Source organism: Alligator sinensis, unplaced genomic scaffold, assembly GCF_000455745.1.
Source record: "Alligator sinensis unplaced genomic scaffold, ASM45574v1 scaffold996_1, whole genome shotgun sequence".
Classification (NCBI taxonomy): Eukaryota; Metazoa; Chordata; order Crocodylia; family Alligatoridae; genus Alligator; species Alligator sinensis.
The window spans coordinates 483,462-497,025 of NW_005842581.1; positions in this window are offsets into that span (position 1 = coordinate 483,462).

Genomic DNA, 13,564 nt, shown 5'->3' on the forward strand with positions numbered 1-13,564 from the left:
TGACTTGTCTCTGTGTTTGTGCATATTCTCTAAAAGCAGGAGGAATATTTTTCCTTCCTGTTGCTGTGGTAGGATGACCACTTTTTCAAAATAGAAAGGTGGGACGCGTGCCTGCCTCTCCCCCGCTGCTGGCAGCATGGCTGGAGCAGGGCCGAGACAGCAGAGGCAGATGTAGGCTGCCCACTGCAGGGTTGGGGCTCCCTGCCCTACTACCTTTCCCCTGGGAGCCTCATGCTCATCACATGCCTCCTGCCTGCCTAGCAGCAGCAGGGGGCACAACTCCATGCTGCTGCTGCCACTGCTGCTGCTAGGTGGGCAGAAGCACACTGTCAGCACGGGTCTCCTGGGAGAAAGGTAGTAGGGTGGGGAGCCCCAAGCCCACAGCAGGCAGCCCACACCCATCTCCACCCCATGCACAAATCTGTCCCCCTATAGTCCCCCCCCCCCCGGGGGTGCGCATAGCAGCAGGGAGCTGTCCCCCTCATGCCTGCTGGACAAGCCACCCATGGCTCCATCCCTCTCTATGCCTTGATTCCCTGGCCCCTGCCCCACTCCCTACCTCACCATGGGGGCCTTGATCTGCCCCTAGCCATGCCTACCTTAAGTCCACTCCCCCCTGCCGTAGACTTACCTGCAGGGAGCTGCTCTCCACGCTGCCTTGCCGTATTCCCAGCCATGTGCATATATGTAGGCACACTCATGCATGTGATGCTACCTACATCCTGTTCCTTGCATATTGGAACACTGACAGCCTGCAAAGGGAAACCTGCTGTTTTCCCATCTCTGCATGACACTGAATCCAGGACAAATGCTGTCCTGGAGTCATGCAGCCCAGGAATAGGACTTGATGATCCTATTTCAAGACTGTCTCCTCCAGTTACGGATGGGTGGTCACCCTATGTTGTCAGTGTCAGGATTTTTTTTCATGTTGTTCCAAAGCATTGGATGTTGGAAGCAGCCAAAGCTGCAGATTTTGACTGGGGTGTGCTGATGCTTATGCTGATGTTTAAAAAATCTAAAAGTTCCTGGCTAGAGGGCCTTGCCTTTGTGCTTAGGGTCAGACCAACTGAAACATTTGGGATCCAGAAGGGATTTTACCTCACAGTCAAATTGTCATGGACTGGGGGTGGTGGTTGCCTTTCTTTGAAGTGGGGGCATAGTCCTCATCCTTGGATCTCTGAGAGTATTCCAACAGCTACTCTTGTTCTTGCAGGATATTTATTAATACCCGAATCCCCTTAGTTAATCTGTGGCAAGTTAGTGTTCTTGGCATTTTGTGTATTGTGCTTACTGGTTGTACTAGATCAGGGGTTTTCAACCTTTTTTAATAAGCGCACCCCTGGGTTGATGCAGAGCAGGGTGGGGGGGGGGCCTGGGTGCAAAGCTGCGGCAGCGTGGGGTGGTGGATGGTGACAGCACTTGCAAGCATCCCTTCCCCCATGTCCAACCGGCCAGGTGGTACCTGTTCAGCCTGCAGCGGGGTGCCACTGCCCTTGCCCCACCCCGGCCCTGCTCCTGGGTGGCAGCAGCATGGGGTGGTGGGTGGTGACGTTCTGTCCCCACCTACCCACATGTACCCCCTAGGGCCTTCCCAAGTACCCTTGGTTGACAGCCTCTGTACTTGATGATCATTCACAAAGTTTTTAAGAATAGTTGAGACCAGTGGTACTCAACTCCCAGGATGCAGGACTGATACAGCTTCTGGAGCTGTCATCTAGTCCACGGGGCTTTCCACAAGGTCCAGAAATTTGGCAGTGGGGAACCAGTTGGCACCTCTTCCCTGTTGCCAAATTTCAGGACCCATGGGGAGCCCTGATCCCTGTGTACTGAATCCAGCACCCAATCTCAGGGTGCAGAGCAGGGCAGGAGTGATGCAGGTCACTAGGACCCAATCCTGGCATGTGTGGGCAGCACCAGGCCCCAGGGCCTAATCCCAGCATGTAAGGCCATGACGGGGCAATATTGCGCTCCAGGGCCCAAGCCTGGAATACAGAGCTGGGAAGGGGCAGTGCTGGGCCCCAACGGCTAATCCTGGTGCATGGGGGCAGCTAAAGCACTGTGGAGGCTGACCTAGGTGGACAGCCCCAATCCTGGCATGCAGGATCCGATCTATCGTGCTGACTTGACCCTGCACAACTCATCTGGCCTATGTGGTACTCAAGTTTGTTGCCCCTAAGTGCTGGTGCTCAGGATAGTTTAGACAGGGATGTATGATGGTTTAGACAGAGATGACTGTCTATAGTTTACTGGTGTAGGATGATTTAGACAGGGATGTTCCTGCTTCAGGGCTATAGATGACCTCCTGAGGTCCCTTTTAGCTCAACTTTTCTGTGATTCTATACATCAAATGGCACTATGCATTTGGAGCTGGTTCAGGCACAGGAAAGAGTATACCCATATTAACATGCCTCTTTCTCATTTAAAGTGTCTTGTTACTGTGTCTAGGCCCCAGGCTAAGAAGCATACCCCGGCTGCTTGTTCCTCTTCAGTACCAAATGCCAGAAATGTGGTAGTGGAGGTTCTTTAGCACAACCCTGAGTGCACACCAAGAAGCATGCTAGAGACGGAGAGCCTGAGTGTTGATGCACATTCAGGGATGCCCTATGGCAGCTGCTTTTTCTCACTTTTAGGATTTGGCAGGAGTGGAGTGGGGGTGACAAGTTGTGGCCTGCCTCTTGGCGGCAATCTCATGCTTGACACAGCAGTAGCATAGACTGTAACAAGTGGACATCCCAGGGCTGGTCTAAATGTTGGCCTACACACTTGTCTTCGGGCAAACTGCCCACCTTCCTCTTACCCAGGTGGGAGGTTGCCCATTTATTTGCCCAATGCTAAGGGTGTTACCCATGACTCCTACCTTCCATTATTGTGGCCCATGCCTCACAGATGTTTCTCCCTCCAGTGGCTCACACTGGGACCCAAGGTCCAGAGTCTCACTGGGACTCTTATTCCCCACTGGAGCTCATGGTCCCAGCGCCTTCACCCTGGGTTCTCTCTTTACACCCCTGGCCCTGCACTCTGGGCCTCCAAGCCTGCCTCATGGGATCAGGGCTCTGAGTCCCATCCCCTTACCCTCCCTGGGCTCTCCCCTTATCCCTGGCCCTGGGAGCTTCCTTAATAGCTCTCCAAAGCTCAGGGCTAGAGTGAAGCCCTTGGAGCTTCATTCTAGCTCCTATATGCAGCTTCAGACCTCCACTGCAGTCTGGGTGGTGCCACAGGTCCCTCCACTGACCTGGACCCTGCCTCAGTACTCTCAGTGAGTCTGGGCTCCCCCCTGCTTTGATCTCACCCACCAGGGATGTGGGGCTGGAGTTAGAAGGCACTCCATACTCGCCTTTCACCGGGGCAGTAACTGACCTGGTATTTCTAGGGGACTGTCCTGCCACAGATAGTCCCGCCAGGCCACCCGTCCCCGGCAGGGTACAGTTTTTAGTCATACCCAGGACCATGGGGCCTCCTCCTTTGCCATAGCCCCAGCTCTTACCTCCAACATGTTCCATGCAGCAGCTCAGCCAGATGTTGTTTCTTCAGCAGCACACTGTTGTTGGCTTTGCAGTTCAGGGCCCAACTCTTATTGAGCACAGCTGGGCGCTGCTCCCAATCAGGCAGCCTTGCCTGATTGGCATTGCAGCCAGCTGTGAGATGCCCTGCTGCTGCTGCTCAGGTCCCTGCACCCTGTGCTCTGTTACATAGACAAACCCTACATCTCCATAATCACATAGTCTTTCATCATTTTGTCAGTATGCCAAAGATCCCTGGTTGTGATGTCAACAGCTTTTATTAGGAAGTGAACCAAGGCCAGTAAGTCATTTCACCCAGGCCACTGAACTGTCTTTAAAGGGAATTTTAGGCACTGCTGACCTCTTCCAGATGTGAATCAATAATGTTGAGTGGTATGAGCTACACAGTCTTTTTATATAATGCAAATGAAATTTCCTGAAATCACAGTTGTGTTGGAGGCATTCCATGCTATCTTTTAGGAAGGCAATGGAGTTAGCTGACATGTTAATCCTCTTTCCTCTAAATTTGAATCGACTGTGAGGTTATCTACTGTTCTAGGAGCATAAGCAGAAAGAGTGAATCTCGGAGCTCATGTTCTCAGTTATGAATTACAGCAGGATGATTTATACTAGTTTTGTCAAGCTTTCTTTTTCTAATGAGCTTAGAGCTTAATTATTGTAACTTTTGTGTATTCTAAAATTCCTATGGAAATTAATGGGAGTTTTGACTCTGTAAAGAGCACGCGACTACCTGAGTGAGAGTTTACAACCGACAAGATGCTAATACATGGAGAATTAGAAGAATTCTTCTGCAGACTTCATCTGAAAGAGCATTTCTACAACCATAGAAGTACAAGGAAAAACAAACTGAGAAAACGAACAGTAATAAAACCTCAGATTGGACACCTCCTAGTGGACATATAACCACATGTTGTACTACTAAATTGACTGTTTCAGTAAGAAAGCTAACCACAAAATTCTCAACGAAAGCCAGGAGCACAACAACCTCTCTTCCTCAGAGAGAAAAGTCCCTAAGATCCAGCAATGAAATAGTAATCAAACCGGTGGACAAAGCTGGAATTATAGTCATTCTCAAGCACCAAGACTATATTAGTGAGGCCAACAAGCAGCTCTCCAATACAAAATACTATAAAGAACTTGGGGAGGACCCCACACCAGAACTTACTCTGGAACTGGAAAATAATATCAAATCCTTCCCGTGCCAGCTTCAGGAAAAACCACTTCCACTTATCGCCCACTCTCCCATCCCAGGAACTTTTCTATATGCTCCCAAAGATCCACAAACAAGGAATCCCTGGCAAACCCATAATATTCACATTGGTATACCCACACTGAAAAGCTATCAGGATTCATAGAAACTATCCTGAAGCCACTTGTCACTGAAAGAGCAAGTTTTCTATAAGACACCACTGACTTCTACAATGGAATCCAGAATATCGACCACCTCCCTGAGAAGGCCATACTTGCAATCACGGATGTCACCAGCCTGCACACTAACATCCTACACCATGAGGCACTGCTGTCTGCTTGAAATACTTTCAAGAACATGGAGTAGACTGATTTGCAACATGTTGCACAAATCTTCTACTTCATCCTCAACCAGAACAACTTGACTTTCAAGAATCATCACTTCTTCCAAATCATGGATACCCATGAGCTATGGGCACAAAGATGGCTCTTCTATATGCCAGCCTCTTCATGAGCCACCCAGAGGAAAAACTTCTAAAAAAAACTGTACCATCAATCCTGCACTATACCTGTGTTGCAGAGACGATATTTTCACCATCTGGACTGATCATGTGGATTCATTTGTTGACTTCTACCAAAGGTTTAACAGGTATCATCTCTCGATGAGACTTTCTGTGGAATACTCCTATACTAACATCAACTTTTTAGATTTCACAGTCCGTATCCAGGGTGGCATCCTGCAAACCAATATATACAGAAAACCCACAGACCATACCTATGTCCACAAGACCAGCAATCATTCCAAGTACACCAAAAAATCTGTTATCTACAGCCAGGCCCTCAAATACTACCAGATCTGCTTAGAGGAGAATATGCATGATATCCATCTGAGCAGCCTAGAATCTGCCTTTTTTATACAACTGGGACACTAGAGAAATAGACTGTACATTTGAAAGAGCTATCCAAATACCTCACAATAACTGATTACAATACAAAAAGAAACTCCCCTTTGACTGTATGCCTCTGGTCACCTACTACCCCACACTGGAACCAATCAGAAGAATCGCCAAACAACTACATCCTATAGTCAACAAAGATCAGACCTTGAGGAAAAATATTCCCATGCCCTATTCTCCTGGCTTTCAAACAGCTCCCTAACCTAACTTTGCCCAGCTCTCTACTGGTCAACAGATGTCAAGTGGAACACAGCCTTGCCTTGGCAAGAGCAGCACATCTCCACTGCCACTGCTATCAACACCCCCCATAACGAGACCATCAGAATCCATGTGCCTTTCTTAAAGTATGATCTACCTAATCCAATGTACCAAGTGCTCTCATGGCTGCTACGTGGGTGAAACAGCAACTATGTATGAGAATACATTCTTACAGAAAAAATATAAAGGATGGAGATATGGACAAACCATCGGGAACACACTTTTCACAGAACACCCACTCTGACCTCACGATCCTATGATAGAGTGAAATCTACCTCATACCATTAAAAGGCAAACTTGGGAACAAATTCATAAGCTGGCTGGATACTATGAACTAAACTTTGATACTGGGTTTATGGTGCATTTATATTTTACCCAACTCCTGAATTCACCCACATGGGAAGGGTGAAAATAGCCCTCCTCCCTTTTGATAGGCCTTGATCTCCTAGTACTCAGCTTTTTTCTGCTGCTGATTTATGCATGTTACCTCTTAGAATTTCTCTCAGCCTCCCCACCCTTGCTGTTTTTCATTATGCTGTGATTGGCCTGTTGTGATCAGACGCCTGAAAAAGAATATCCTTCATTTGAAAGCTTGTCTGACTATATTCCAACTACATAGTTAGTCCAATAAAAGATATCACCCTAAGAAATCCTTGCCCCTCACATAGTTTTTGGACCACCATGGCTACAACATCAGTCTTTTATGCTACAGTCTGTAGCTAGTCATTCTTTTACATTGGGGAATAGCTCCCTCTGCAGTATGCTACGAACAAGTGGGGAAAATGCCTGTAGAAGTGATAAACAAGAAATGCAATAGAAATTCTGGGCTCTTGATCTGACAGCATTGAGCAATTCCTACACTGAGTAGGTTTCACAATACCAGCAAAAGATCAGGAATGAAAGACGAATAGCTGGTTCCATGTGAATCCAGGCACGATAAACATGATGGCTGGTGAAAAGGGAAAAATGTTTTGAGGAGCTAGTCAAGGCACTGTTCTTTCCTTTAGTGGTCAAAGTAGCACTGAGCCTCAAGCTTTGGACAGACTCTTCTTTTGACATTTGGTCTTTCCCCATCTTCATCTTGGACAGAGTTCCTTTTGGACATGGTTCTTGCCAGTGATCTTTACATTTGTCATCCCCAGACTGTATATTGTATAATTTACTGAATCTGGGCTTGTTGGTGTGAGGAGTATAGATGTATTACCAGGAACTGGCAGCTTTTAGGCTTTCAGAGATGTCCTTTTAAAGACTCAGGAAACCATGTTGCTCAGTAGAAGTGTGCAATAAATAAGTCAAATTTCCTTCAAAATTGTTACTAGTTAGGCACTGGGTGGAAAGGCTATGGGGCAGTTCCAGGGACCCCTGCAAAGTGCATCACAGATCTGTCTCTTCTCTTTACTGGAAGGCAGGGTAAATTTGCCCCTTATAGACTAACCAAAGTGTCCACGTGTGCGCGTGTCACAAGCTTTTGTGAGCTGAAGCTCACTTTATCATAACATGTCGGACTATGTTTCTCTTCTCTTACTCCCAGACCCCTCAGAGCTACAACCCCACAGTGTCTGGGGAAGTAACATCCACACCACACGGATTAAATATAATTATATTATAATTATATTACATTTGTACCATAAATAATTATGCCTAAAATGCATACAACCAAAACGTCAGAATACTAAATAAATTTGAAAGTAATCTTTTTTTTTTTTTTTAATCTGTTTGCTTAAACTGTAACAAATAGACTGACAGTTCCTTATCCTTACCTAATAATCTAGGAAAGAAGCAGTCTGTCTGGAATAATGATTGGCTTCAAAAGTAGTGGGCATGATGAGTTTCAGTGCCAGTTGCTATTTTCTAGCCAGAGTGATATAGGAAAGGTTCACTATCAAGTTGAAGCTAATACCGAGCCTTGAGCTCTAAGGCTATTTAAACCAGCCTGCCCAAATTATGAGAGTTAGATAGTACCAAGTTTATGCCTCTATCCCAGCATAGGGTTACATGAAACAATTCCAGTACCATTCAAGCTGAGACCAGCCTGTCACATATAATATTCAAGTGAAAACTATAGGTAAAATAATGTGATTTCTCAGTATTAAACGTGTCACAACCCAGTGATTTTGGTGCCTCAGCACGGTGGAATTTTCACGTCACATGAGAGCCTCTTGCAAAAGTAAAGGTTTTCTGTTGCAGCAGAAGAACCTCGGTGCAAGAGAGTTCCCGCCAATTTGCAGGGTGCATTTCTTCCTTGCAGCACAGAAATGCACGGTGCAAAGAGTTCCCGCTATTCGAATGCAAATTTGTGTCCCGCTATTGGCTAGTGCTAAATTATTCACACGTGGTGGCTGGTAATTGGCTTGCTAGCCGTTTAAAATTTCGTGCGACTTCCGCCCAAGTCGAAGAACTTTGAGCGCGCTGCAGAGTGCCTCTAAAGAGATCTGACTTGCGGCTAGCTGATCGATAGACTGATCACCTATCGATCCTTCTTCCCGTCACCAAGCGCAATCCCAGACGTACCCTTTTCCCGCCGGCTTGATTTGCGGACGGGTTTACTCGCCTGGGCCTTGCCAGCTGGAACAACTCACATAGTTGTTCAGACAACTGGACCATCTGCGTCGCAACTACAGGTGGTGTAAGTAAACGTTTTTGCAACCATTAAACCTTGTCTGCCTCTCCATTCACCAGCCTGCCCTGACGAACGAGCAATTTCTTAATCACCTCGAGTCGGCTCTGGCCGGCTGAGACAAAACGCACAGTTCCTAACCCTCAAATATATACACTTGTGATATTCTAGACAGCACTTTGGTTTTTGATTCTGCTTAAAAAAAAACCAAAATGCAAATGCAGCAGAAAGTTGGAACTTAAATAAAAGGACAACACTTGCTTGGCTTTGTAGAAAAAGAGAGACAGTTCCTCTTCTACAGACATATGATTAGGACTTCCTCTTCTGTATTATGGGATTCAGTGTCTTGCTTTCAACAGCACACAATCTGGGTGAAAAGTCATTCTGCCAAAGTAAAAAAATCTTTTCCTCCTAAAAGCACAATTTAATGTTTTAATTTTGGTATGTGGACCTCTGGCTCACAGGCCACATCCATGTGTGTGGATATGTGGTTTCCTGGGGACAACTAGCAGCGGTGCACCTTGTGCTACTGCTAGTTGTCCCCAGGGAATGCCCATGCCACGTGCCCTCTGGTACGGCAGGGTGCCCTGGGTGGGGGGTAGGGGAGGCTGAGACTAGCACTTACCTGGAGTCCTGGGGGCTTCCTGGGGCTGCAGCAGTGGCAATCCTGCTGCTCAGAGCCTGGCCAGCAGCTTCAGCTGGCCAAGCTTTGGTTTTGAGTGGCGTGCACTGTTCCTGTGTGTGCTGTTCTACTTTTATTTTTCCTGTGGGTTTTTTGACCCCTAGATATCCCAGGGTCAACTCCCCTCCCTCTGCTCTGCTTCCTTGCAGCATGGAGAACACCTGAACATGCAGTATGTGGCCCTGCAGATGTCTGTGGCACCACATACTGCATGACCACGCTTGTCTAGATGTGGCAATAAAGGTGAAAGAAAAGTACTATCAGTCAAAACACCAGTACTATCAGTACTAAAACACCAGTCAGTCACATTCTATATTAGGAGCAACCTCTGGAGGTCCTTCAAAGGCTTTCTTAAGTAGAGTATATTGCAGTAGTGAAGCCTGGGTATGACAAACACTCCTTTTTCCCCTTCTACTAAAGCATCTGCAAAATCTAGACAAGCAGGGACATTTCAAGGTGTGAGCAGCCATAGGGATACTTAGCTTAACTAGGGTTGGGCACCTGAGTCAGTGGAAAAATACCAATGGCTGCTGTGGCCATGTGATTGTGCTGGTGGCATGGCAAAAGCCAGGAGCTGCTGCTGTTCCCATGTGTCCTGCCTTGGGCACCTGGCTGCTTTGTTGTGCCTCTTCATGCACCCATAGCTTTAATGTCCAAGGGCTAAATGCACTAGATCTCCATAGCGCACTGGATACAGGCTCTCACACTACCCTTCTGAAGTCCTAACCAACTCAGCTGTTTCTTTCTTCCTCTTTTTTTCTTTTTAAAGACACCCATTGTGGTGTCTGCTTTCTGGCTATGACAGAAAATTTCTGTCACATTGGTGGATCTAAATTTGATTAGAGTTTGGCTTAACCTAATTTCTGTTCCACAAAATAACTTTTCTGACTGAGAGAATCTGAGGTCTGGCTTTTATATACATCGTCCTGATTTTAAGCTGCATTGTCACAGAGGAGTGCAACCAACTTGGTTAGTTGTGGTTGGCCAAGTGTTCCCTGTGGTAACTGGGTCCCGATGGTTCTGAACATTAGTAACATGGCATTAGAAACAAAGAAGAAACCAGCAGAGGGGACAGGGTGTGGAAGCAATGTACAATACCTTGATGCACCCTCAATGTACTCATTTCATTTTACATATGAAATCTGAACTGTCCTACACTGTCTCAGATATCACATGAGTGTCTAGTCTCAGATATCACTACCTAGTGATTTATGGCTATTTCTATCCTAGGAATACTGACACCTTTGGTGAAGCTGAGTCTTTATACAGACAAGCCTGTGGTAGTATCTAGACTTTTTATCATTAAGTCAAAGTTTCTGAAAAGTACTGGAAGCATTATTTATTGACTCTAGAACTCTCATCAGCATTGGTACCAGTACACCTGGATGAGTGGTTGCATCAGTGGAATTTTTTTGTAAAATTCCTTTTTATAGACACAGCCATATAACTCTCCTTATTTTCTTCAGGAAAAGAAGCTAAAGATTTCCTTACTGCACTCTGAGACACTTCATAGAATCATTAGAAATTAAGGGTTGGAAGGGACCTCAAAAGTTCATTGAGTCCAACCTCCCTGCTCTGGGCAGGAATACTGCTGAGATCAAATGATCCCAGCAAGGTGTCTGTCAGTCTCCTCTTGAAGACTTCCAAGATTGGGGACTGTACAACCTCCTTGGGAAATCTATTCCAGTTTCTGGTCATCCTTACTGTAAAGAAGTTTTTCCTTCTTACATCCAACCTGAAACCATTCTCTAACAATGGTTCCCAACCTTTTTTTTCTGTGACCTCCTTCTGGGAGCAGAGTGTGGCAGAGGTGGCCTGGGTGTGGGGGAACTCCTGGCATGAAGTGTGGCTTGTATTTTGTGTGCAGCACTGCTGGCATTGCCCCCACAACCCTCATTTGGGTTGTGAACCGGGGTTGTGAACCGCTGTTCTAACAGTTTATGGCCATTGCTCCTTGTCCTCCCCTGGGGCACCCCAGTGAACAGTTTTTCTCCCAATATTCTTCCCGATGTTCACCCCTTACATACTTATAGATGGCCACCAAGTCCCCCCTCAGTCTTCTCTTCCCCAGGCTGAACAGTCCCAGATCCCTTACTCTTTCCTCATAAGGTTTGTCCTTCAGACCCTTAATCATTCTTGTGGCCTTTCTCTGGACCCTTTCAAGATTCTCCATATCTCTTTTGAAGTGCAGCGCCCAGAACCGGACACAATACTCCAGCTGGGGTCTCACCAGTGCCAAGTAGAGAGGAAATATCATTTCCTTAGCCCAGCTCTCAATGCATCGGCTAATGCATCCCAGTATGTTATTAGCTCTGACTCTAGCATTGGACTGGTGGCTCATACTCATCCTGTGACTGACCATAACCCCAAGGTCCCTTTCAGCCATTGTGCTGGCTGGGACATCTTCTAACATATATTTATGTTGCTTGTCACTTCTCCCCAAATGAAGCACTCTGCATTTCTCCTTATTGAACTGGTTCCACTCTGCCTACCTTTCCAGCTTGTCCAGGTCCACTTGGATCCACATCCTATCCCCTAGTGTGACTGCTTTTCCCCATAACTTAGTATTGTCCGCAAACTTGGCCATCATGCTTTCTGTATCCTCATTTAAAGGTTGATAAAGATGTTGAACACCTTGGGACACCACTGGCCACCTCCTGTCAAGATGATAAAGACCCATTGACTAACACTTTCTGGGTTCAACCCCTTAGCCAGTTCCCAACCCACCTGACTGTGGACTCTGCCAGCCCACAATCCCTCAGCTTTTTAATAAGAGCATTATAGTTTCATAGTTTGTAGGGTCGGAAGGGACCTGAGTAGATCACTAAGTCTGACCCCCTGCCATGGCAGGAAAGAGTACTGGGGTCAAACGACCCCGGCAAGGTGTTCATCTAGCCTCCTTTTGAAGACCCCCAGGGTAGGAGCCAGCACCACTTCTCTCGGAAGTTGGTTCCAGATCGTAGCCGCCCTGACGGTGAAGTAGCGCCTCCTGATGTCTAGTCTGAATCTACCCTCTGCCAACTTATGACTGTTATTTCTAGCCACTCCTGGTAGTGCTTGGGGGAACAGGGACTCCTCCAGTGCCTGCTGGCCCCCTCTGACTAGTTTGTAAATGGCCACTAGATCTCCCCACTCAGCCTTCTCTTGTGGCAGCTGAACAGGTTCAGGTCTTGTAGCCTCTCCACGTAGGGCGTGCTCTGCTGCCCCTGATCGTGCAAGTGGCTCTGGACCCTCTCCATGTTGTCCACATCCCTCCTGCAGTGTAGCTCCCAGAACTGGATGCAGTACTCCAACTGCAGCCTGACCAGTGTCGCATAGAGGGGGAGGATCACCTTCTTGGACCTGCTTGCATGACAAGGTACGGATGGCCTTCCTGACCGCGTCCCCACGCTGTCGGCCCATGTTCATGGCATCAATGTCGGCCCATGTTTTGGCATCAATAATGACCCCAAGATCCTTTTCTGCCTCTGCACTGACGAGAAGGGAGTTCCCCAGCCTGTAGGTATGCTGCTGGTTCTTCCCTCCCAGGTGCAGTACCTTGCATTTTTCAGTGTTGAAACCCATCCTGTTCTCATCCGCCCACCCCTGTAACCTGCCTAGGTCTGATTGTAGCCTATTTCTCCCTTCTAGCATGCCTACTTCCCCCCACATCTTAATGTCATCTGTGAATTTGAACAGGGTGCTTTTCACCCCCTCGTCCATGTTACTGATGAAGATGTTGAACAGCGCAGGCCCGAGGACCAAGCCCTGCGGAACCCCACTGCCCACATCCCTCCAGGTTGAAAAAGACCCATCCACCACCACTCTCTGGGTGTGGCCCTCCAGCCAGCTGGTGACCCAATTGACTGTGTAGGTGTCGACACCACAGTCCCCTAGTTTTTTAAGGAGAATGGGGTGAGAGACAGTGTCGAAGGCCTTCCTAAAGTCCAGAAAGACTACGTCCACTGCTACATTTGCATCTAAGGATTTTGTGGCCTGGTCATAGAAGGCCACCAGGTTGGTCTGACAGGACCTGCCTCTAATGAACCCATGTTGGTTGCCCCTAAGCATATCCTCCCCTGCTGGCCCCTCGTGGACACGTGCCAGGATAATTCTCTCAAAAAGCTTACCCAGGATCAAGGTAAGACTAACTGGCCTATAGTTTCCTGGGTCCTCCTTCCTCCCTTTTTTGAAAATGGGAACCACATTGGCCCTTTTCCAGTCCTCTGGCACCACACCAGAGCACCACGAGTGCTCGTAAAGCCGTACCAGGGTCCCGCAATGACCTTTGCTAATTCCCTCAGCGCTCTGGGGTGGAGGTTGTCAGGACCAGCTGATTTAAATATGTCCAGTCCCTCCCGAA